Below are 25,378 nucleotides of genomic sequence, written 5' to 3'. Positions count from 1 at the left end.
AATAAAAACCGGCCCTTGCAGCAATCAAGTTATTAATTTATTTAATTTTTTAAAACAAACAAAATTACATAAAGCTTTCTCGAGTAAGCAGATTGGGCAGGCTGGGCTAAGAGGAGATCTTACAGGTCTATAAAATTATGAAGACATTTGATAGGACGGACACGAAGAAGCTGTTTCCACTTGTTGGACAGTCCAGAACAAGGGAGCATAGATAAGATACACATCATCCCCACTCGGAAATATACTCCAGTTCTTTTATCGTCACTGGGTCAAAATCCTGGAACTCTCTACCTAACAGCATTATGGGAGTACCTTCACCACACGGACTGCAGCGGTTCAAGGCGGTGGCTCACCACCACCTTCTCAAGGGCAATTAGGGATAGGCAATAAATGCTGGCCTTGCCAGCAACGCCCACACCCTTCAGGAATCCATTTTAAAAATCTGCCCTGAGCTGCATTATGTCCATTTTTGATTAAAGCTTCATTCTGCCATGATCTAATTGCTACCCAACAGTGGCTAATTGCTACCTGAGCTCACCCAACAAGCCTGAAAAATGTATTTGATGCTACCCAGCAGTTCCCGATCTGCAAATGGCTCTCAGTCTCTCCCTTGGAATTTAAAAAAAAGACATCATAGAAAATGTTCTACTTACTTAAGGCAGGTTAATATTTGCGCTACTTCAAATACTTTTAAGTGCTTGCATACTAGTGTCTCAGCATAATTTCAAGGCCCTTATTTTTTTTTTAAGTTATTATTCCCTCCTCTCCTTTAGTGATCTAGCGGCACTTACTTCAAGGTCTCTGCCAGTGCAGGTCAGGAACTGATCACTGATGTGTATATGAGCCGTATAGTGATGACTCTCCCTTGGCATCGACGTTGACAACCAGGAACTTAACTGAGAGTTCAAACGAGCTGCAATTCATTTATGAAATCACTACTGACATGATTTTCAGAATTTATCATGTACCTCATCCAACGAAGCCAATGTTAATTTTGGATAACTTGTCGCAGCTGCTTGTCGGAGAGGAAGTTGCTGGATAGATTGAGTTTGGCGATGGAGATATCCAATTGAGCTGGACAAGTGGGTACCTGTATTGCAATTAATGTAGCTTCCCACATAAATTTAAATTGTCTACTCTTCCCAACTGTATCAAACTAGATTGTTTCTTAAATCACAAACAAGCTTCACCCTATTTATCAAGCATCATAATCAATTTGGAATTATCTCTTTCCACATTCTTCATTTCTACTAACTCTTTCTCAAGCGAAGACTGCCAGATCACCTCACACAATACCACTCCATGGGTTAATGGATAAAGCTACCCCAGACAAGGCAGACAGATCAGTTTCTTTCCAGGGTGGGGATGGTCTGCCAATCCAGCCAATTTATGTGCATTACCAAGCTACAGTGTCAACCAGTACAGATAATATTTCAAATGAGAGGTATGCAGCAAATATTGTAACCAATACAGTCCAGCAACTTGATATTACAACTGGTCACTTTCAACAAAAATAGGTTGAATTACCCTGCTAGCCTGGGATGACAAATTACCACAAAGATGAGAAAGCTTGCTCAATTAAATATATTACTTCATATATTTTAGGCTCTCCCGATACAGTATACAATAAGTACAGTATGGAGTGATACAGTATTTCTTAATGGCTACATTGCCTATTTTACATAAATGATTTCTCTTAACTATCATCTGGTAATTGCGCTTCAAAAATTAAAAGAATTGTATTGAGAGTCTGAAAGCAGATTTAATTAATAACAGACAATTGTTCCATTTGATCTAATATTTACTACATGACGGAAAACCAGTCCCGATACAAAATGTGAGCAGTTTTTGAAATATTACTCCAATCTCACCAACAATCCGCTCAGCCTGCCGAGATCCTGAGTGCAATTCATCATCATTTGCTTAGCCAAGCCATATAATTGTCTGTTATTAACTGAATCTGTTTTCAGTGTCAGATGTGGCTCACACACTCTGACCCTCGGAAGGTTGTGGGTTCAAATCCCACTCCAGAGACTCGGGCACATAAATCTAGGCTGACCCCAGTGCAGTGCTGAGGGAGTGCTGCACTGCTGGAGGTGTCGGCTTTCGGATGAGACGTTAAACCGAGGCCCCTTCTGCCCTCTCAGGTGGACATAAAAGATCCCATGGCACTATTTTGAAGAAGAGCAGGGGAGGTTTCTCCGATGTCCTGGCTAATATTCATCCCTCAATTAACGTAATAAAAAGAGAGAGAGAGATTATCTGGTCATTTATCACATTGCTGTTTCTGGGAGCTTGCGCAAATTGGCTGCCGCGTTTCCTACATTACAACAGTGACTACACTTCATAAGAACGTAAGAATTAGGAACAGGAGTAGGCCATCTAGCCCCTCGAGCCTCAACTGCTTCCTTGGGCAGAGAATTCCAGATTTAGAACCCTCTGGGCGAAGAAATTCCTTTTCAACTCAGTTTTAAATTGGCTCCCCCGTATTTTGAGGCTGTGCCCCCTAGTTCTAGTCTCCCCGACCAATGGAAACAACCTCTCCGCCTCTATCTTGTCTATCCCTTTCATTATTTTAAATGTTTCTATAAGATCACCCCTCATCCTTCTGAACTCCAATGAGTAAAGATCCAGTCTACTCAATCTATCATCATAAGGTAACCCCCTCTTCTCCGGAATCAGCCTAGTGATCGTCTCTGTATCCCCTCCAAAGCTAACATATCCTTCCTTAAGTAAGGTGACCAAAACTGCACGCAGTACTCCAGGTGCGGCCTCACCAATACCCTATACAGTTGCAGCAGGACCTCCCTGCTTTTGTACTCCATCCCTCTCGCAATGAAGGCTAACATTCCATTCGCCTTCCTGATTACCTGCTGCACCTGCAAACTAACTTCAAGGACCCCCAGGTCCCTCTGCACCACAGCATGTTGTAATTTCTCCCCATTCAAATAATATTCCCTTTTACTGTTTTTTTCCCCCAAGGTGGATGACCTCACATTTTCCGACATTGTATTCCATCTGCCAAACCTTAGCCCATTCGCTTAACCTATCCAAATCTCTTTGCAGCCTCTCTGTGTCCTCTACACAACCCACTTTCCCACTAATCTTTGTGTCATCTGCAAATTTTGTTACACTACACTCCGTCCCCTCTTCCAGGTCATCTATGTATATTGTAAACAGTTGTGGTCCCAGCACCGATCCCTGTGGCACACCACTAACCACCGATTTCTAACCCAAAAAGGGCCCATTTATCCCGACTCTCTGCTTTCTGGTAGCCAGCCAATTCTCGATCCATGCTAATACATTTCCTCCGACTCCGCGTACCTCTATCTTCTACAGTAACCTTTTTTGTGGCACCTTTTCGAATGTCTTTTGGAAATCTAAATACACCACATCCATCGGTACACCTCTATCCACCATGCTCGTTATATCCTCAAAGAATTCCAGTAAATTAGTTAAACATGATTTCCCCTTCATGAATCCATGCTGCGTCTGCTTGATTGCACTATTCCTATCTAGATGTCCCGCTATTTCTTCCTTAATGATAGCTTCAAGCATTTTCCCCACTAGAGATGTTAAACTAACCGGCCTATAGTTACCTGCCTTTTGTCTGCCTCCTTTTTTTAAACAGAGGCGTTACATTAGCTGCTTTCCAATCCGCTGGTACCTCCCAGAGTACTTAATCAGTTGTAAAGCGCTTGGAGACATCCGTTGGTTGTGAAAGGCGCTGTATAAATGCAAATCTTTATTTTGTTACAGCAAATCACTGGTTAAGCATTGCAGATGTGGCACCAGCTAATTTTAAATATATGCCGTTTATATTTAACTTTCAAGTCCACAATAACAATTCTGAACTTCCAGCATCAGATCTTCAAGGATGAAATTAACAAATCCCACAAAATACCAGAACTGTGAGAGGGTAAGGGAAATATAGTCTAAGGTTGATGGCAGGGGCATACCATGCAATTGGAGTTTTTTTTAAAGTGACAGTTAAAATGATATGAAACGATAAGTTTTCAAATGGTGCCCATCAGAGTGGAACAATGCTTTAATGGAAACTGATAATGCCTTCAGACATCCAAAGTAAATTGGGAGCCAACTGTTAAAATGAGGCCCCAATTTTTCCTATTTTTAGTTGTTAGCATGCTTATATTGTTGTGTTTGCACCCAAGAATGGCCATTTAGCAGCTAATATCAGAATCACAAGAAAGAAGAAATACATTTTCCTAAAAACATGTTTACTTGTAGGAACTAAATGCTGATATGGAATTCTCTACCACAGAAAGTTGTTGAGTCCAGTTCGACGGATATATTCAAAAGGGAGTTAGATGTGGTCCTTACGGCTAAAGGGATCAAGGGGCATGGAGAGAAGGCAGGAGTGGGGTACTGAAGTGGCATGATCAGCCATGATCATATTGAATGGTGGTACAGGCTTGAAGGGCCAAATGGCCTGCTCCTGAACCTATTTTCTACATTTCTATGTTTAAAAAAAATAAAGGCTTATGGATCAGTTACATTTGCATTCCCAATTTTACAGTCGCTTTCCTATTGAGCCATGACAATTTATAGCTATAAAGACTTGCATTTATTCAGCGCCTTTCACAACCAATAGATGTCCCAAAGCGCTTTACAGCCAACGAAGCACTTTAAGTGCAGTCATGGTTGGAATCTAAGAAATGTAGCAGCCAATTTCCACACAGCAAGCTCCCACAAACAGAGATATGATAATAACCAGATAATCTGTTTTTTGGCTATGCTGATTGAGGGATCAATATTGGCCAAGACAGCAGGGATAATTCCCCTGCTCTTCTTCGAAATAGTGCCAATAGATCTTTTATGGCCCCCCGAGGGGGAAGACAGGACCTTGGTTTAACGTCTCATCCAAAAGACAGCACCTCCGACAGTGCAGCACTACACTGGAGTGTCAGCCTAGATTTTGTGCTCAAGTTTCTGGAGTGGGACTTGAACCCACAACCTTCTGACTCGGAGGTGTGTGTGATACCCACTTAGCCACAGCTGATGGCTATCAAGCCTCAATACTTTCAGGTAGACATTAGTAATTTGTATGCTGTCTATTGTTTCATAAATTACTCAGTTAAGTGAAAATGTTAGAAATGTAGTGACCTGCTTGGAACCATGGCCATTCGAAGTGATTGGAGGAATAAGTGAAAGGTTTCTCACACAATTAAATGGTGCGTTGAAGCAAAAGTTGTAGTAATTGTATGAAAAAGCACTGTGTAGATGTAACAAACACTGCTAGAGAGCAAAGAAAACCTCAACCCTCTCATCCCAATCTCAAAAACAGGTTTAAACCTCAAGATTATTGTACGCTCTGCTGCCTGCAGGGCAAAGCTTTGGGCGTACCATATTAAGTAACAAAGTGACAGCATGACCCAAAATATACACCAAATATCTGACAGTTAAGTCAAAACGTGTAACAAATAGTAATACAATCAGAAAACAAGGTATTCTCTGATGATATTTGACTGAATTTCAAACACGGATGATTGCAATTTCAGTGGAACAGATTCTAAAGAGGTCAACTAAACCCAATTATATAAATTCTCCATCCATCGGGTTCCTTTTTCATCTTCCAATTATTCCGCTGATTTCTTCCTCTCCGAATAGGTGGAAAGTCAAGAGGAACTGTCCCATACGTAGCAGCATTCCTCACCCAAATACCCATTCTTTATATGTGAGCCCAGTGAATGTCAGCACATCATTTAATGTTAAGGGTGGGGTGGGGGGGCGGGAAAGAGAGAGACAGAATATCGCAGCGGATCTAGATCTCCTCCTTACTGAACATTCAACACATTTGCAGTAGATAGTGATCAGGACCTGATGATCTTAGCTGAACCTACCCATCCAGAACTAAATGTACAGGTGGCTGGCTAATGCCAAATAATTCACTCTAGACAAGGCCTATTGTTTTCCAAGATAGAAAATTGCTGTGTTAATATTACTACTGAGTGGTGTTAGGAGCAGTTAAGAAGCTGTAATGTCACAAGAAAATAACAGATGAGGAAGACCATTAGGGCCATATTAGTTCATCCATCCAGAAGCACCCTACACTGTCCCCCATTACAGGATCAAAAATGTTCCCTAATTACAGTGTGTTATGAGCATCATTCTACCCGGAAGTCCATTTCAAATGTTGATCACTCTGCACGAATAACTACTTCATAATATCGGTCCTAAAGTTACTTAAAAGCACGCTGCTCCCTCCAATGGCCCCGGCCTGCTGATGGCCTTGCCAGGTCATTGATTGCAGTGCAGGCAGGCACAGCAGGAGGGGCGAAGGAGTGTCAAGAGTCTGTAGAGGGAAGTGACTGGGGCCCAGAAGAGGCAAGGGCCAGCCCACACTGCGATATGTGTGCACGCTCGGTCTGTGCAGCAGAGCTGGTCTCCAGTTAGTCTTGGTTAACCCTTGCCACTGGACCTAGCTCTGTCAAGCCCGTGTGGTGGCTGGTGTGCAACGGCCACCACACATTAAAAAAATCCACGCACAGGCATCTTCCACCCTTCACGATCTGGAATATTAGGTTCTTCATTGAAACACCTGCGAACTCATCCCTTTTTGGCGTGGAAGCAAGTCATCCTCGTTTCGAGGGTCTGTCTATGACGACGACTTAAAGGTTTGAGCCTATGTCCTCTTTTCCTACTCGCACAATTTAATTACAAGTGCTATTCCAGTTTCCTTTTCCAATCCCTTCTATACTAGAAGATCAACTCTCAGACATCTCCTGCCTTGGCTCAAAATCCCATGTCTCTCGTCTTACCTCACAACTCAGACCGCTCCCCCCCACCGCCCCCCCACATCCCCCACACGGAGATCATAATTCGGCCTCGCGGCTTTTCTCTGCCCTGCTCGCGGCACCCGAATGTCATTTGTGTGTCTCAGCAACAAGTACTCAAAAAGGCGGTCGGACCAGAGCACCGTACAGTTTGAGGACTTTCTCAGGCTTATATTGTACTGTTTTGGTTATGTAGTTCAACATGTTATTGGTTTTGTTCATTGCTGCTCTGCACTGGTGGAATATGTTGGTTAGCATCGAGTCTATCTAGGCTCTTGGATCTCCTTCTGCTTCATTCTCAGCTACTTCCAACACTATTCATGGGAGTACATGTGGTGCTTCTTTTGCTATCCTAGGTGCATTACACTGGTCTTGTATTGAATTTTATCTGCTACTGATCTGCCTCGATCACAGTTACTTTGTTCACTCACTTCATAATTTCTGACCTATTTCTTCAGATTCCACTGTCCCTTTCAGTTTGGTTTCAGCAGCAAAATTGATGCCCGTTGTAGGCGAGTCTTCCGAAGACCATGGTGGTTACTATGCCACATGACTAGATGGGTCAGTGATTCGAAACCTTTTTTTTTTTAAAAGAATGGCACAGTGGACAGCTGCTGTATTATTTTTAATTCTTTGCTCTATAGGAGAGAAAACGTAACTGAAAGATGTTTTAAACATCACCCATCAGACTGTCGAGCATCAATGCGTCCACTGTTATTCATTTTAATGGCCGAAATCCAATCACCCTGTGATCAGTGTAATCCCCAGGATATACCACTTCTATTTTCTCCATAGATCAGTTACAACCCAGAGTTTGCAAGATACCATCATTAGACTAAGAATATCGAGCAATGTTTGCAGGCTGGAAAATAAAGATCAGCACCGACTAACTTAGGTCAACATCACATCTAACAATCTCCATATCATGGACTAAAGAATGTTTAACAGTAATCTCAAACTTGTAAACATAATTTGAGAAAAGTGCAAGTTCGAGATTGCGCAAATTCTGGGGTATTTTCAAGGAAGCAGACAGGGCTGCACAAGAGATGACAATCTGTGGTATATTTTGTGTGTCATTAAGCTGAGCACTGTATTTGCCTACACGACAGCCCAAAATACAACTAAAATGAATTTTAAAACGACAAGATTTCCCAACCAACCCAATGCTTTACAAGGTCACTGCACTTACACTAACCATAGCTGGCAGCCGGGTGCACAAGAAAGGGAAAGTGATTTCATCCCCATACATAGCATGCTTTCATCAAAAGCTAAATCCTTCTTGCGAACATCTTTAGCCGCTAAGTATAACAAACAATGTGAGAGCTTGCCACAAAAGAACCTTCAATTGAATGGAATGTGACAATTAAAAATGGCACGAGTGCCATGATGATGTAAAACAAGTTGCCCTGAGCACAACTTGGTACAAGGGGGAAGAAATGATATGGATTCACTGTGTTTGAAGACATGACAACATTCCAAGTTCAATTCCCCAGTGGAATTTCACTTTGCATAAACCAAGCAGAATGGAAAACACAAGTCATAACCAATTTAAATCACTGTCTGTGTAGTTGCCATCAAACATATCCCGACCCTTCACGGGGCTGAATAGTGACTTCAGGATTTATTTTTAAACATTTACAAGTATTCATCTATTAGTTAAGATTTTGTACCATTTTCCAGCAATGTGATGAATAGTTCAACAAGCTACACAACGTCAAGTGCTGTCTGCCAATTAGAACCCCATATTTTGCAATTGCTCCCATCTACCCATTATACTTTACTTTTTATCAATTACAATTCGATCTCTGTAGCACTGCATGGAGAGCTAAAACCAAGTGTATTCTTCAAGTGAAGTCATTTCTTTTGCCTCTCCCAGGAGATCACACGGTTTGGGGTGGGGTGGAGTGTATCTATTGTGATACACAAGATATCGCAATTGTGTGGGACAGGCTCAATGGACCAGATGGTCGACCCCTGTCCGTCATTGTTCATATATTTGTAAATGGGATTGGAGGATAGTGGATAATTGGAGCAGGGTACACGGACTTAATTCAGTTCCCATTTTAAAGTTACACATTCTGTGTCTGTATTTTTATATATTATTTGATTTCACATATTACTAGTTGAGTGTCGAAGATATTGGATGCAGGGAGTCAAGACCAGGTATAATCTTCAGATGAAGCAGGGTTAGAAGGCAGGAGAAAATTTGTTCATGGGATGCATAAATAATTCAACTTCCATTTTAAAGCCATACATTCCGTCCTTATTTTTATAAAGCTTCAACTTGATAATATTTATATTAGAAAGCAGGAAGGGGGTACTGAAGTTTCATGTTCAGCCATGAACTCATTGAATGGCTGTGCAGGCTAGAAGGGCTGAATGGTCTGCTCCTGCACCTATTTTCTATGTTTCTAAATAACAAAGCTTAGATCAATTTGAAGACAGAAGTAGATGTGGTTGGAGCCCAATAGTTTCTCTCCAGTACAAAATTGAGGCACTGTACCCCACCACTGACAGGAGGCTAGAATTATAGAAGGACAGGTTTACATTAGGTAGTTTCCATTATAAATGTGGACATAGGAATTTATAATGGGAAAAACTGTCCACAAAAATGCGGCCACAGGAAATAAGGTTTTGTAGACAGGAAGAGCACAGAGATGTAAGATTTTTAATATATTAGTCAATATGCTCACTTTCAAACAGAGAAAATGTTTGGAATGTATTAAGGTGTTCCTTGTCTCTTATTAACATCACTTTTCATTCTGCACTGTATGGAGGCACTTTTAGTAATGACTCCACGAGGCAGGGTATGAAACTTAAACTGTGTAGACCTGTAGTCCTTTATTTGCAGCTCCTCGAGTGCAGGTAACCCTTAGGTCTCCAACAGCAGCACCCTCTGGTGTACAGGTAAGGTGTGTACAGTGTAAGGGTACATTCAGTGTTGCATAACAGTGTCACAGGCATCACACAGTAAACAGGCATGCATATATAATGCATTTGACGTATCCAAATGTTTTGTACCAGTACACTACAACCAGACACACCCTAAACCTACACAAGCTTCTTCAATGATGAAACCTATGAAAAGCCTTCAAAATGGTTCAGCAATTATTGTCTGTAAAACAGTTTAAAGCTTGCCACTGGAAACCAAGAATGTGAGCAGCATTCTCTCCATTCGGATGTGCTACCAACATAGAAGATCGAAAGGGACCAACTTGTGCCAAAAGATTATTAAATTAAGGCTGGCGAAAAATTGATCAAAAAAATGGAAAAAATTCCACCCGGCAGTGGAAAAACCCGATCCTGGTTAAATTGGGCGGTACTTACTCAAAATTTAGTCCGAAGCTGCAGCTTGGGCCGAGAGAGGGGGGAAAAACACAAAAAAATATTTTTCCAAAAAACAAAAACAAACAAAAAAAAAAAATCGGAACACATTCTCAAGACCCTTTTCCACTGAATCGCTGTAAAAGAATTTTAAAAAAACTTACCTATTTTTGCAGGGTTTCATACCTACCGCCCAGCTCAAGCTGGTTTCTCGTGGGCGTTTTTTTCCCTCCTCGCCTACGGGTCACCGCTGTGACCAAACTTGGACGGTAATGTTTTTTTCGGCGGTGCATGCCGTCGATCCGCTCACCAGCGGTATTTCGGAACTGCTGGCAGAACTCTGATGAAATTCCCGCCGGGTGGTTTTCCTCCGAAAACGAAGAATACTGCCGAAAAACCCGCCGGAAATGTTCACCAAATTCCAGCCCATATGACATGACACTGATTAGATAAATATCAGAAGGCAGAAAAGATAGGTTACTTACTCACACTAAAGTACAACACCCCCCAAAATCAGTGAAAGAATATCCTCCAGATAGCTTACAAATTGGAATCTGATGAAGAGTCCACAAGCAACACAACTTCCACTTTTCATATCCTTCACAGCACCCCAAAATTCTCCGTCTTCTGCTCTTTCCAACGAAAACAACTAGCAAAACTTAAATACACAGAATAAATATTACATTCCACTGTTCACACCCCCTTTCATGTTTAAGCTTATCTGGCAATCATGCACCATTCCAGTTACGAGGCAAGGCAGGCGAAAGAACGCTTCATCCTCAGACAGTGACATTGTGCAATTAGCCACAAAGAAGTGCGCAAGAGCAGCTTGGGCAGACTCACTACCTGATCTCCGTCTCCGTAGAGAAGCATTTTGTATGTGTGGTGTGTCTTTTTTCAATTCTCTGCCGCTCCCCCAACCCACCAAAAGAAGAAATTGAACGAACACTGTGCTTTTTTTAAAAAACCACTCTGATTTACACCATTCCTATTAAAAAGAATGAATGACTTGATTAAGGATTAACAATTTGCTAATTAAATCGAGCAACTCAAAATTAATAATTTACAACAGGTACAGCACAATGCTGAAAATATCTTGTTGGATCCAGAGGGAAAATGGGGAAGTTCGTTGGTACGTGCAAGGGAATTAATGGCACGGTCTATCAAGATTGGAATAAGCAAGTCATTCACACACTGTCAGCAGTGGTTCAGTGGGTAGTACACTCGCCTCCGAGACAGAAGGTTAGGGACTTGAGCACATAAATCTAGGCTGACACTCCAGGGAGTGTTGCACTGTCGGAGGTGCCATCTTTCGGATAAGACATTAAACCGAGGCCCATCTGCTCTCAGGTGGTCATAAAAGATCCCGTGGCACTATTTCGAAGAGGAGCAGGGGAGTTAGCCCCAGTATCCTGGCCAATATTTATCCCTCAAATCAACATAAACACAGATTATCTGGTCGTCATCACATTTGTGGGAGCTTGCTGTGCACAAATTGGCTGTCCCGTTTCCCACATTTAAAATGTACTTCATTGGCTGTAAATCCCTTTGAGGGGTGCAGTGGCCATGAAAGGCGCTATACAAATGCAAGTCTTTCTTTCAGTTGAATAGTTTGCTGACGCTCTGTGGTCAAAAATCATAACACACTTGGGTTGAGATACTGGAAGGCCGACAGTTCCCATGGGACGACACCCCAGCAAGACTCAGCATCCTTCAGGGTCAGGGAATATGAAAATTACTCCCTTATTACACTAAAATTATCACGTCCCCTAGCTCCACACAAAGCACTTCACCACATTCTTTCTAGTAACTCCCTTTACGATTTAAAAAATTCTCATTATTTTTCCCTTTTCCCCCCCCCCCACCCATACAAATAGTTTTTCCTCAGCAACCATCATCACAATACAACTGTACTTTCAACATTTAATCTATCTTTACATTCAAATATTTTTCCTGTTCTACAATATTTAAATTAACCCTTAAGCATGTTTGCTATTTTAGCACCAGAATGCATCTCTTCGTGTTGAATGTCATCTGACCAGTAAGAAGTGCCAGTTGGTCTTTACACCTTTCTCTTCAGAACACCTCGTGTGCCCACATTTTTGCAAACAAACATTCCAGTTACAATACTAGTTAAAAACCAAGAGGCAGATTTTCCTGATCAGCATCCTTTGGCGAGGCACAAAGCACTCACGTCAAATTCAGACATTAGCTGCTCATGATTTTCAGTTCATTATTAATGGACCAAAATCCATGAGCAGCATGTGCCCAGAAAGAGTTCCCGCCTGCAAAACTCTTAAACCCCGATGAAGAGGAAAATCTGGCCGTATAATTTTAAAGGTAATAATAGTCATTGGGTGACTATTATTGAAATGATTCTGCCCAATAAGGGTAATAGAGTTATGGCGAAAGTTACCACTGACACAGATAGCATAAATGCATTCAAGAACCAATTAGCGTGGTTGTACAATGCAACAGCGAGCCAGCTCCCAGCATCCAATGCTGCTAAATCTGGCTCCTTGTTCGTGATAAACATGTAGACCCACAAAAAAGCATAAGTGGGTAGATTTAGAAATATAAATGCAGAGATCTAGCTTAAAGATGATGGTCACCAAAAATTCATATTAATACAACACTACTTAAAATGGCATTACAGTATAACAGCAGCTATGGTTGGGTTTCTGGTCAGGGAAGGAATTGAGGGATCTGTTCAGCAGGCACATAGGTGGAGGTGATCTATAAAAAGGGACATGTTTGGGCGAATGGCTTTTTACTGGCCATAAAAATTCTTCTGTTCTTACCCGAATAAAACTCATACCATTAAAAAGATTTATATAGTGCCCTTTCACGACCACTGGACGTCTCAAAGCACTTTACAGCCAATGAAGTACTTTTTGAAGTGTAGTCACTGTTAACGGATGTCCCAGAATTACTGTGCGAGACTCAGTCTGCTGGCAATGGCTGCACAACCTGAAGTAGCATTGATAACTATTACTACATTTCCTATTGTCTGGTTAAATAATTACCCTATACAACATGCTCCCCGATCATGAATTTTCAAAACTCAAACTGATGAAGGGTTACAACCAATCATTTAACCCGTTTTCCACTTACAGATGCTGATGATCTGCCTGTAAACCTCCAGCAGGTGTTTCAATTTCCAATTTCCAGTATCAACAGCTTTTCTTTGTCTCTCTTGGGTACTACATGTTTTATGTATAGAACAGAATGGCTGGAGATATATTGTAGTCCATACTCCAGAGATTTATCAGAACCCCATCATTAAGTTTCACAACCCAGCCTTATAATTTATACAAACTTTTATTTTTACATTGGAGTCTGTATCTGTGGCTAACATCACCTTGTGCCACCTGGGCTCATAACTGCCAGGCCAGCTGTTGTAACGACAACATGCACAAATCAGTGTGCAACATTCAGAAACCACTTTTGAACGCCGGGAGGGGAAAAGGCATTGTAGAAATACGCCAGCCCTCATAATCGGCACAATTTTCCAACCCAAACAAACTCTAAAACTAAACGGTTTCTACGATCATTACCGTGTAAAGTACACTCAGGTCAGGCTACCATTGATCAAGTTAGTTTAAAATCACGTTGTGCGATTTAAAATTTGTTAATATAGCAGACAGAGGAATTAGTGAACTTATTCATTATCAAATTTGTTCATAGAGGAATTCGTGAACTTATTCATTATCACAGTATTATTCGATTCCAAATCAGTAATCGCATTTCTAAATTCCAACTCAGAATCAAGATTCAAAGTGACAAACGGACTCAAAATGTTAACATGTGCTTGTTAATTTTTACTATGAATTTATTCTTTATAGAAACACACATTTAGACTCACGTGGTCGTTTTCTTCAACTGTAAAGTACTTCTCAATAAATTGAAAGAGGAAAATAAAGAGGAAAAAAAGCCAACTCCCTCTCATTATGGATTCTTAGCAACGCAAGGTTTGAACCATCAGGCAGGCACGTGGGTATGATTGCAAACCTAATCTGCTGTCAAGTTGGAGCCGGCTGTCCTAATTCCACCCACGTGGCTGACCGACAACACCAAAATGTTAACACAATGAGCTTTTCATTATAACTTCAGAAATAGAAATAAGAACTTGTAGCTGATTTTTTTTTCTTCATCGCCTTGTACAATATTTGAGAATTATGGAGTCTGTTTGTTTTCTTCCCAACATATACAGTACTAACAGAGTTCCTGTGTTGTTGCTCAAAGGATATGCAGTTTAAGAAAAAGGGAGTCGAGAGTGACTAAATAAATCCAATTCTGTTCAAGTCAAAACGTGCGACAGTGAAAGTTGTTAGAGGAAGTAAATGTGATTATCAGGAAGTGTGCACAATGCACGTCAATATCAAGATATATTTTATATTATGTTGGTAAGAAAGCACCTATAATTAATTTCACTCGATTATTTTAGAATGGAGGGGATTAATACAAACTCACCGCACATAAAATAACCCATTTGCAAACATTTGAGACATTTTGGGAAACGGAGGCAGAAACACAAGCCATTGTGAAAAGAATGACAATTGTGGATGGTCCCTACTGCACATCCCATGCTAAACAACCTTCTGGACTCGAACATTTAAAAGTTCAACAATTTCAGATCATAACCACTGCTCCAATTTTATCAGACAGGAGATGCGGGTGATGCAATTTTACAGCTCCTCCAGACTCATGTCTTTCTTTTCTTGTCCCATTACCACCCTCTTTTGCTTTGCACCATTATCCCTCTGGTCATTTAAGCTCTCCTGCCTTTCACCTGATCACAGACCTTCCCTTTTGTTCTTTCCTCCCCTCTCTCCCTCTCCTTTGCCCCTGCAGTTGCTTAAAATTGGTTACATCTCCAACTATTTCCAGTTTGGACAAAAGATTATCGACCGGAAACGTTAACCGTTTCTCTCTCCACAGATGCTGCCTGACCTGCTGAGTATTTCCAGCAGATTTAGTTGCTATTATATTCTCACTGAACAGTGCAAAAAAAATAGGTTTAGTCTGAACATGCTGGATACTTTTGAAGAATTAGTGCACAAACTGAGTTGAGGAGAGCTTTTTTCACCCAGAGGGGGGTGAGGGTATGAAATGCACTGCCTGAAGAGGTGGTAGAGGCAGAACCATCATATTTTAAAAGTATTTGGATACACACTTGGAATTCCGTAACTTGCAAGGCTATGGACCAAGAGCTGGAAAGTGGGATTAGGCTGTATAGCTCTTTCAGCCGGGACAGACACAATGGGCCGAACGGCCTCCTTCTGTGCTATAAATTTATATGATTCTACACAAATTCATTACAATGGCTAGTCTATCGCATAGTAACATTGTACATCTTATGCAGTAAGAACCACATATTCAAATACACTTAGAACTACATTAAGCTGACTAAAGAAATTATACTGCAAACATACATTTAAAACATGCACATTTTTCATATCACAATAGTGCTAATTTGAGAATTCTCCCCCAATATCAGAATGACCACATTTAATAGTTACTAAAACTTTAACATAAGCATTGGATAAAATCCTGAAGAGCATTAGTGGCTTCCAGTCAGTTATTCCATGGAGACAAAATTTCGATGCAACATTTTATGTGGGTGCACCAGCTGACTGCAGAGTAATGGGACGGACTCTGGCCTCAGATGCCCGTTTAGAAGCTGCATTTTGTGCAAAACAAGACTGGCTTTCAGAACGCGACCCAGAGAAGCTACACAACTATATAGAGCCTCTTCAGGCAAGTGGACAACTACAGCAAATGCAACCTTCAAAATTTATCATCTATGCTGCAATCGCCACCTCGATCATTGCACACACCGACCGGCTAAATGTTAGCAATAGGACTGGATGGAAAATTCAGCTACATTGTTGTGGTTAATAAATTGCAGCACGTGGAAAAGTAAGTAGCAGTTCAACTGATCAGATCTCACACACACTGCAGAGGAAGAGAGTATCCAGGTCCCATGGAGTGGCACAGTACAATTACATTAAAATAAACGTGCCTTCTCAGTATGCTGCTATCAATTACCAAATACTGCAACACCAACCCATACAACGTATAAATTATTAATTCTAATTAATTTCAACCACTACAGAAGATTGCAACTTAATCTTTTTTAATCTGCAATGTGCTGCTTACCAGGCAATTGAAGGCAGAGGAAGAGAAATGGGAGGGGGGGGGGTGCGATGGTGTGCTAGATTCTCAATTGACTGGCTCTGTCTGCTCGGCTTGCGTTGAAATTAATCGCACAACATAGGGGCGCACGCACAAGAAGATGCTCGCAACCGCCCTGGAATAGAGGGTTTCGTGCAGCTTTTTCACCCCCCTCGACTGGCCGACCGCGTTTTGTCCACAGGAAACCTCCTGCGGGAGACCAGCCCCAGCACCGAGCCGCCTTTAAATAGCCCCGTTGACAGCAGCAGCAGCAAGCAGCAGCCACTTAGCACCGCCAGCTGGCAGAGAGGAGGGGTTAACCAATGCAAATCGCTTCCCAAGCCACGCATCAAGCACAAGCAAAGCGACCCCGGACCGGAACAGACCCAGACAAGCTAGGAAGCGATACCCTTTACTTAATGGGAGCACCTTGGGCCAGAAAACAAGCAACCACAAATCCGAAATGAGGGGTCAAAAATGTCTCTTCCCCTCCCCCTTCTCAAACGAAAGTCTATGGCGTTCACCTTCACGGATATTTCTGACACAGGTGCGGGTTTCAGTGGTGCTTAAGTCAGTTAGATCTCAGCAGATCAAAGACTTGCATTTATATAGCGCCACTGTTGTAATGTGGGAAATGCAGCAGCCAATTTGCGCACAAGCAAGCTCCCACAAACAGCAACCACACCATCTGTTTTGTTATGTCGATTGAGGGATAAATATTGGCCAGGACACCAGGGATAACTCCCCTGCTCTTCTTCAAAATAGTGCCGTGGGATCTTTTACCTCCACTTGAGGGGGCAGACGGGGCCTCTGTTTAACATCTCAGCTGAAAGACGGCACCTCCGACAGTGGAGCACTCCCTCAACACTACACTGGAGTGTCAGCCTAGATTTTTGTGCTCAAGTCGCTAACACAGACAGGCAGGGCAGATCTATACTCAGACAAACACCAATACCACCTCGCCCATTGCACAAGTACTTTTCAATATATTCTCCTACCGCCCCCTTCCCACTTTTGAAGTGTAGTCACTGTTGTGAGGCCGCACCTGGTGTAGTGTGCACAGTTTTGATCTCCTTACCTAAGAAAGGATATACTTGGCATACAGGGAGTGCAGCGAAGGTTCACTAGACTGATTCTTGGAATGGCAGGACTGTCCTATGAAGAGAGATTGGGTCGACTGGGCCTGTATTCACTAGAGTTTAGAAGAATGAGAGGGGATCCTATTGAAACGTATAAAATTCTGACTGGGTTGAATAGACTGGATGCGGGGAGGATGTTTCCCCTGGCTGGGAAGTCTAGAACAAGGGGTCACAGTCTCAGGATATGGGGTAGGAAATTTAGGACAGAGATGAGGAGAATCTTTTTCACTCAGAGGGTGGTGAACCTGTGGAATTTTCTACCACAGGAGGTTGTGGAGGCCAAGTCACTGAATATATTTAAGAGGGCTATAGATTTCTAGATAAAAAAGACATCAAGGTGCATGGGGAAAAAGCAGGAATATGGTGTTGAGATAGAGGATCAGCCATGATCATATTGAACGGTGGTGCAGCCTCAAAAGGCCTACTACTGCTCCTGTTTCGATGTTTCTATGTTGTAATGTGGAAATTGCGGCAGCCAATTTGCGCACAGCAAGCTCCCACAAACAGCAACGTGATAATGACCAGAGAATCTGTTTTTTTTCCAGTGTTGATTGAGGGACACCAGAGAGAACTCACCTGATCTTAGAGATAATGCCATAGGATCTTTTGTGTCCATCTGAGGGGGCAGAAGGGGCCTCCGTTTAACATCTCAGCCGCAAGACAGTACCTCCGATTGTGCAACACTCCCTCAGTGCTGCACTGGAGTGTCAACCTAGATTTTTGTACTCAAGTCTCTGGAATGGGCCTTGAACCCACAACCTTCTGACTCAGAGGCGAGGATGATACCAAGTGAGCCACAGCGTACGCTGTAACTGTGAACTGCGTAACCCGTAAAGCATCTAGGTCCCAACTCTTTGAGTGTCAACACTGCAGGTTAAAAATATGGAAAGCGTGTGGCTGTTTATTTACCTCTCCAACAGAGGCCCAGCAGGTACAGCGGGGTTCCGATGTCATGGGTCTCTACTTGTACACCACTCTGGCTATGGCACCAACAGCAATGCAAAAGTAATTATTGCCCACCACGACTTCGCTCAGTCTTTCCTTCCTGCTACAATGTTTTAAAACCCAAGGAAATAGTCACAAATGGCACTACCTTTTAATTTGCCTCAACTCAGCTTTTACTGTTCACCCTTGGCTTCAACAATAATCGATATTTTTCATTGGTTATTTTAAAGTTGCAGTGCCCTCCAGTTACTCGATAACAATGTTGTGATTGCTTAGGTTGGACAAAGAATTATGCAGAAGGTAGGGGAATGAACCATTTGTTTTTAAGTTAATGTAGCGTCCTCATTTAATTTTATGTTCTTCACAGTGGCTTGTGCACCAATAGAATTTAACAATGTTAGCAAACATTAAAAAACATTGCATGTTGAATTTTAGAGCACGTGTTTTTTTTAAACAATATATAAAATAGTCTTCTTTTCCTTCCAATTGCCTTCCCCTGAAGGTGCTGACTCCTTGTAGTGCACGGGTAGCAGCGTCCTTTCCTGGTACCTTATCCAAGTGATTATTCAGCCTCAACCGTGAATGCTGGCAGACAATCAATGGTGGACAGCATCCCATGTATAGATTTCCGATGAGAAATGGGAACCCGAATCATTTTATCCACTTGCTAAACCAGGAATTCTGATGAGACCAGCAGATTCGGGACCAGGAATAGAACCTGTAACTTTCCTGTTCTGTATGGTTTAGCTACTCATGGCCTTAACCAGAGGAGCCATCAGAAATATAATGATTTTTAAAGACTAGGTACAATAGTTTTCTAATTTTTGAAGCAACAACAACTTGTATTTACATAGCGCTTTTAATGTTGTAAAACATCCCAAGGCGCTTCACAGGTGTGTTACAAGACAAAAAGCAGCCATTATTAGCTCCTAACCACACGCAAGTTCAACATAATTAGCAAGTAAAAAAAAAAATGGCCAGGGAACTCTACAAGTTTTGTTTTCAACCCATCGTTCAAGCAAACTATTTTGATTTGTTACTTGTCTCGTTTCACAGTTACATAGTGTCTGATTAATTTTCCCGTGTAAACATTCCAGATAGTAGCTGTCTACCAGCGCAGAAATAAGAGTTAATACTCCACAAGGAGCGTGGACGCATGCATGTGTTCCAAATTGCAGCCTTTTCTAGTAGTGGGACAGATAGAACACTCTATATTCTGAACAACAATTGATTCACCACTGGCCCTCAAAAGTTTTTGGAAGTCTACCCTCCCCCAATCCATGGCTGCCACCAAAACATCCTAATCGTGATGTTACTCTCAGTATATAAAACTAATCTTATCAATGTCTATTCTTGAAAATGCTGTGCAGACAAAATACGTAACTGTACCAATATGTAAATCAGTTTAATATTGTGCATTTTTTTTTAAGTGCTGCAATCTTTACCCAAGAGCGTGTGACAAAAAAAAAGGCTTATGGAATATTTGAACGTGCAAAATCCAGTGGCGTATATGCAATGTCGTTACACTGAAAATGACATGTAGCTGTTCGGTTGTTCTGCAAGGTACCTCCGCCCTAGGTGGAGAAAGTGCATCCGGAACTCTTCGAAACTCAACGCCGCAAGCGTGAAGAGGTCAGGCGCAGGAAGCGGAAGGAGCCTGCGACAAGCCAGTCCCCACCACCCCCCCGGACGAATGTCTGTCCCACCTATGACAGGATCTGTGGCCTTCGTATTGGACTGTTCAGCCACAAAAGAACTTACTTTAGGAGTGGAAGCAAGTCTTCCTCGATTCCGAGGGACGGCCGAGGATGAATTTGTTTACTCCAACATTAGTGTGAAAAATGTTTTATTATGGTGGGGGGAAAAAACTCTCAGATCAGGCAGCAAGGGCAGTTGATAAAAACTCAACATAAACTCACTGAAGTTTCCTGGGAACTTCAGAACCATCAAACTCCCAACATACTTAGATCTGGGAACTAGACTTTTACTTATCAATGTTGATGTTTCATTAAAGCCGTTCTCTGCAAAATGCTAACACAGAAGTCTATGGTTTTGACTGTTGTCCTCAGTAATACAGATCATAAAATCAGAAACATTGTCATGCAGGAAAGTCCACTGCAAATTAGAAACACTTCTATAAGTTAGTATCGTACACAGCAAGTTGTAAAATAGTAATGACAGCTGCAATTTATGAATAAAACAAAGCTGGACAGGTAGATTATAGACAGGTCTCTTCAAGTAGGTAAGACTAGGAGAATAACTGTGAAATAACAGTGAATAAAGAAATTAAAATGAGTGTGTGGGGTGGGGAAGTAGAAGAAAAAAAAAAGGAACTGCCATTTTATTTGTGGGAGGAGACAGGATTTGGGATAGAACTTGGCAACGCTCCCATGAAGTAGCTTAGGATGTTTTACTACTTTAAAAAGGTGCTATATAAATGCAAGTTGTGGTTGTTAAATAGGTTTCCTGAGAAGTGAAGATATTTTGCCCCCGCCCCCCGCTCTTCGTCTTGATGAGGGCTTTGGGTTCCCCCATCTCTCTCGGAGAGGGAGGTTGTCACTCCAAATTGTCCCTTGAATAGTTGTGCAGTCACCTTTGTTGCATGTTGTGATGATGATGACTTCTACAGGTTTGGGGCACTCGCCCAGAATATAAAAGTGACCCCCCTGTCTCCGAGATTAGAGACTGGGTCAACATTTAAGTGGTCTTGCACTTTCCCCGCTGCTCTTTAAAAGGATCCATGGGAATTTCTGGTCCATATTTTTTATTAAATAGCAAACTTTCCACTCATGTCCTCAGGATCCCCCAAAGTCCTACTTCATAACCAATGAAATACTGACAGTATAATAGTCCTACAAACAGCAATAAGATAACGGACCAGATAACGGATGTAGGATGGCCAGGGCACAGGGGCACATTCCCTTTGACTAGTGCAATAAAATATTTTATTTCAGTACCTCGACTCATCAAGCTCATCTGAAAGATGGTACTTCCAACAATACAACCATCTCTCAGTGATACCAGTCTAGATTGTGCTCAAGTCCTGGACTGGTGGCTTCAACCCCCATTCTTCGGAGTCAAGAGCCGAGAATGCTACCAGTGAGCCAAGCTGACACATTAAATAGATCGTCTACGATATAGAACTGGGCCACATATTATGGAACTCTTTATTTCACACAGAATGATTCTTTCCTACTTCCATTGTTGGCCAAAATGTGGATGACACTAATTGACCACAGAAAGAAAATGGGAGAAATAAATAACTTTGTGACAAATAAAAACAATGATAGTACTGTGCCTAATGTTAGTGTTGAGTCATGCACAAGGAGGCATCGGGGGTGACAGTGATGTGCGCTCAAATTACAACATGACATCAATGATGTAGTATGTGGAGCAACAGACATTAAATAGATGATTAATTACACCAAATGGTAGTCAACTAAATTTAGCAGAAAAACAAGAGAGTAAATTTGATTGAAACATTGGTCAATCAAAATAAGAGGAGAAACATGACATATTTCTCCCAAATGTCCATTTCTGGGACTGTTGTTTCAGAAGCCAGAGTAGAAACATTTTGCAGTGATGACAGATCTGGAAAAACAAACTCCAATTTTATATCATCATTCCCCTCTTATCAGTAACATTCTCAGAGAATCCACACCAGGATAATGTTCAATCAGTTCAGAATATAGACTTTGCCTCATCACTTACAGTTGACCCCAAACGTAGTCACCATTGTCCAATCAAGGTACAGGTTGTACCTTTCCAGTCTGGCACCCCTGGGACCTGTGCCGGACCAGAGAATTTTCCGAGCATCGTCAGCAGTACCCTATACTTACCGAGTACTGTTGATAACGACCCGGCCGCGTTCTGCACAGCATTTCTCAGGCCCAGCTTCCAGTCAGCCGCCACGCTCCTCGCTCCCTCTCCGCGCCAACCTGACCAGGGAGGGAACGCCGGAGGCAGCGGGGAGAAGACGAGCAGCAGCCCCAGGACACAGCGTGGGTCGCAACCCCCCCACCAGGACTGATGCCGGACCAGGGATGTTGCCGGACCAAAGATAAAACTCTGTACAATCTAGCATAATCAGTCCACATTAGTCTCTGCTAACTGGGACACTGGAACTGGAACTTTCTTCTGTAGTTAGTTACAGAAACTAATTAATCTTGCCTGGCATTGCTCACAATTATTTATTTAAAAACAGTCTCCTGAACAGCCATCAATTGTGTTAATTCTCTTTCTCATTACATATTTCTGATATGCTCAGAGTACCAACAGCAAAATCAACTGGTTTCTGTAAATAACTGTAGAAGAAAGTTACGTTCCTAATGGCACAGTTAGCATGTGGAGTGATGATTCTGGACTCATTGTCCTTGTGGTAATTATTATTCATAGCATCCATCATTGACTGGCAAGTGACCTGCTGACCGGTCTCTGCCAATGCTGTCATGGAATACAACACATTCGAGCACCAGTGTCAACCGTGGCTCAGTAGGTAGCACCGGCGCCTCGGAGTGTGAAGGTTGTGGACTTGAGCATATAAATCTAGGCTGACACTCCAGTACAGTGCTGAGGGAGTGCTGCCTTATTGGAGGCGCCATCTTTCGGATGAGACATGAAACGGAGGTCCCTTCTGCCCTCTCAGGTGGACATAAAAGATCCTATGGTGCTACTTCAAAGAAGAGCGGGCGGGGGGCGGGTTCTCCCTGGAGCTAATACTTATCCCTCAATTAATCTCTCAAAAAACAGATCATCTGGTCATGATCACATTGCTGTTTGTGGGAGCTTGCTGTGCGCAAATTGGTTGCCGCGCTTCCTACATTACAACAGTGACTACATTTCAAAAAGTATCTCGTGTAAAGCATTTTAGGACATCCCGCAGTTGTGGTGAAGGGCGCTATATAAATGCAAGTCTTTGTTTTCAGCGTGGTGTGTCATGGTACAGTATGACATTGACTCTCGTCTGCAATCCTGCACTTGCAAACATTGGCCATTTCACTGTGGGAAGGCACCTCACATTATCCTCGGGCTGCTCTTGCACAGCTCCGAGCAGAACATTTCAGATTTGTGGTGCCAATGAGGCTTGGGAGCAACTTTACTTGTCCATGAGCACTTGCCCATCCTCTTTCGGAGGATGATTTTTCATGCGGGGATTGGAGGAGAATATAACTTTTAAAAGAGGTTAGACTGTATGCCTCCACCCCACAAAACATGGTTTGAGTCTTCATGGTGCATTGGAGAATCTTCTGGAAAAACAAACTGTGAAATACAATTAAATATTTCTACTGTGATTGGATCGCAATTAATGAAATTGCAGGATCTCCCTCAATCAGTGCAAATATCAAATGTGGTTGACCTGGAATTGTCTATCATGCTGTACTGTATTTCACACTGCACAAATGCTTCCCAAACAACATATTTTAAGCATGTGCATCAAGTACACACAATGAACAAGAGAAAAATTAATGAATGTCAAGCAATTGTTTCCAGCATATCCGATTCAGAGATAAACTGACACACATTCCAGCCGGATTCTGTACCAAGAGTTGAAATTGCAATCTCTGTTGAACTGACAGCTGGTTATAATTTTACGGTCAATTTAAAACCAATGTTCTGTAAGACCATTAATAATCTCAGATTGACATCACACAGGCTTCAATGGCCCTTGCATGAACAACTTCAAAATGTTTGGTTTATTTCAGTGAAGAGCAGTGATTTTCGATCTACTCCTGTGGGGACCCCTTCCAAAAACTGACAAGAACAAAGGACTTTCACAAATTAAGACAAACCAGAGGCCCTCATATTCTAACTTTTGAAAGATTGGGTCATGTACCCAAAGGAAATCAGTGCCATCACTACAAAAAGATTTTTGCTTAGTGCTAGTGGATCTCCAGTGGGATCACTCATGGTGAATCACTATTTGATTAATAGCAAGAATGGTGCAGTATGTAGAATACAAAGTGTGGTTACATAATATAGCGGATGTAGGGCAAGTTACAGAGATGAATGGATTGGATGAATCCATTACTAGCATTCATTGGTAGGGGATGCTAGTGGTGAGGGCACGCAGAGAAGAAAAGAACTATGGGCCCAAATTTGGCCCTCCGGTTTTTTCCACGCACCGACGAGTCCCCCGTCGACTTTGTACCTCAAAAGCAACGCCGAAAAAATTCTCTGCGATCATGGCCGATTCTTGGACCGTCTGTGGAGCACAATGAAGAGGTGGGGGCGGAGCTAGGTTCCAGCTTGAGTCTGCGCGCATGTGCAGTAGCTCCTGGCAGATCGTTTCGGCAAATGTGCGCTGCAGGCTGTTTGGCAGAGGCCGAAGCACGCCATCCCTAACCCTGGCCGAATGGGCTCCCTCATCGGCGGCCCGCTGCATTCCCCAAGGTAAGAGTTTTATTTTTTATTTGTTATTTACTGATTGATTTTGCTGCTTTAGGTGCAGGGTTCCTTCTATTTTTTTTATTTAAACATAGAAACAAAGAAAAGAGGTGCAGGAGTAGGCCATTCGGCCCTTCGAGCCTGCACCATCATTCAATAAGATCATAGCTGATCATTCCTTCAGTACCCCTTTCCTGCTTGCTCTCCATACCCCTTGATCCCTTTAGCCGTAAGGGCCATATCTAACTCCCCCTTGAATATATCCAATGAACTGGCATCAACAACTCTCCACAGGTTAACAACTCTCTGAGTGAAGAAGTTTCTCCTCATCTCAGTCCTAAATAGCTTACCCCTTATCCGTAAACTACGTCCCCTGGTTCTGGACTTCCCAAACATCGTGAACATTCTTCCTGCATCTAACCTGTCCAGTCCCGTCAGAATTTTGTATGTTTCGATGAGATCCCCTCTCATCCTTCTAAACTCCAGTGAATACAGGCCCAGTCGATCCAGTCTCTCCTCATAAGTCAGTCCTGCCATCAAGGGAATCAGTCTAGTGAAGTTTCGCTGCACTTCCTCAATAGCAAGAACATCCTTCCTCAGATTAGGAAACCAAAA

At 42.2% G+C, this 25,378-nt stretch overlaps 1 protein-coding gene across 5 annotated transcripts in view; it reads right to left on the bottom strand.

Annotated features, from left to right (window-relative positions):
• Positions 1 to 25,378, bottom strand: part of LOC139228013 (AMP deaminase 2-like) — a 183,545-nt gene that overhangs the window by 95,849 nt on the left and 62,318 nt on the right. The window contains exon 1 of one of the 5 annotated variants that reach the window (XM_070859165.1): positions 16,281 to 16,468. The exons of the other annotated variants lie outside the window; for them this stretch is intronic. The gene's annotated coding sequence lies outside the window, so the exon portion shown is untranslated. Of the gene's footprint in view, positions 1 to 16,280; positions 16,469 to 25,378 lie in introns of those variants that run through there. 5 annotated transcript variants of the gene reach the window in all.

Source organism: Pristiophorus japonicus, chromosome 17 (assembly GCF_044704955.1).
Source record: "Pristiophorus japonicus isolate sPriJap1 chromosome 17, sPriJap1.hap1, whole genome shotgun sequence".
NCBI lineage: Eukaryota > Metazoa > Chordata > Chondrichthyes > Pristiophoridae > Pristiophorus > Pristiophorus japonicus.
Note: the sequence above shows the minus strand (reverse complement) of the source record. Positions and strands in the feature narration are given on the sequence as shown.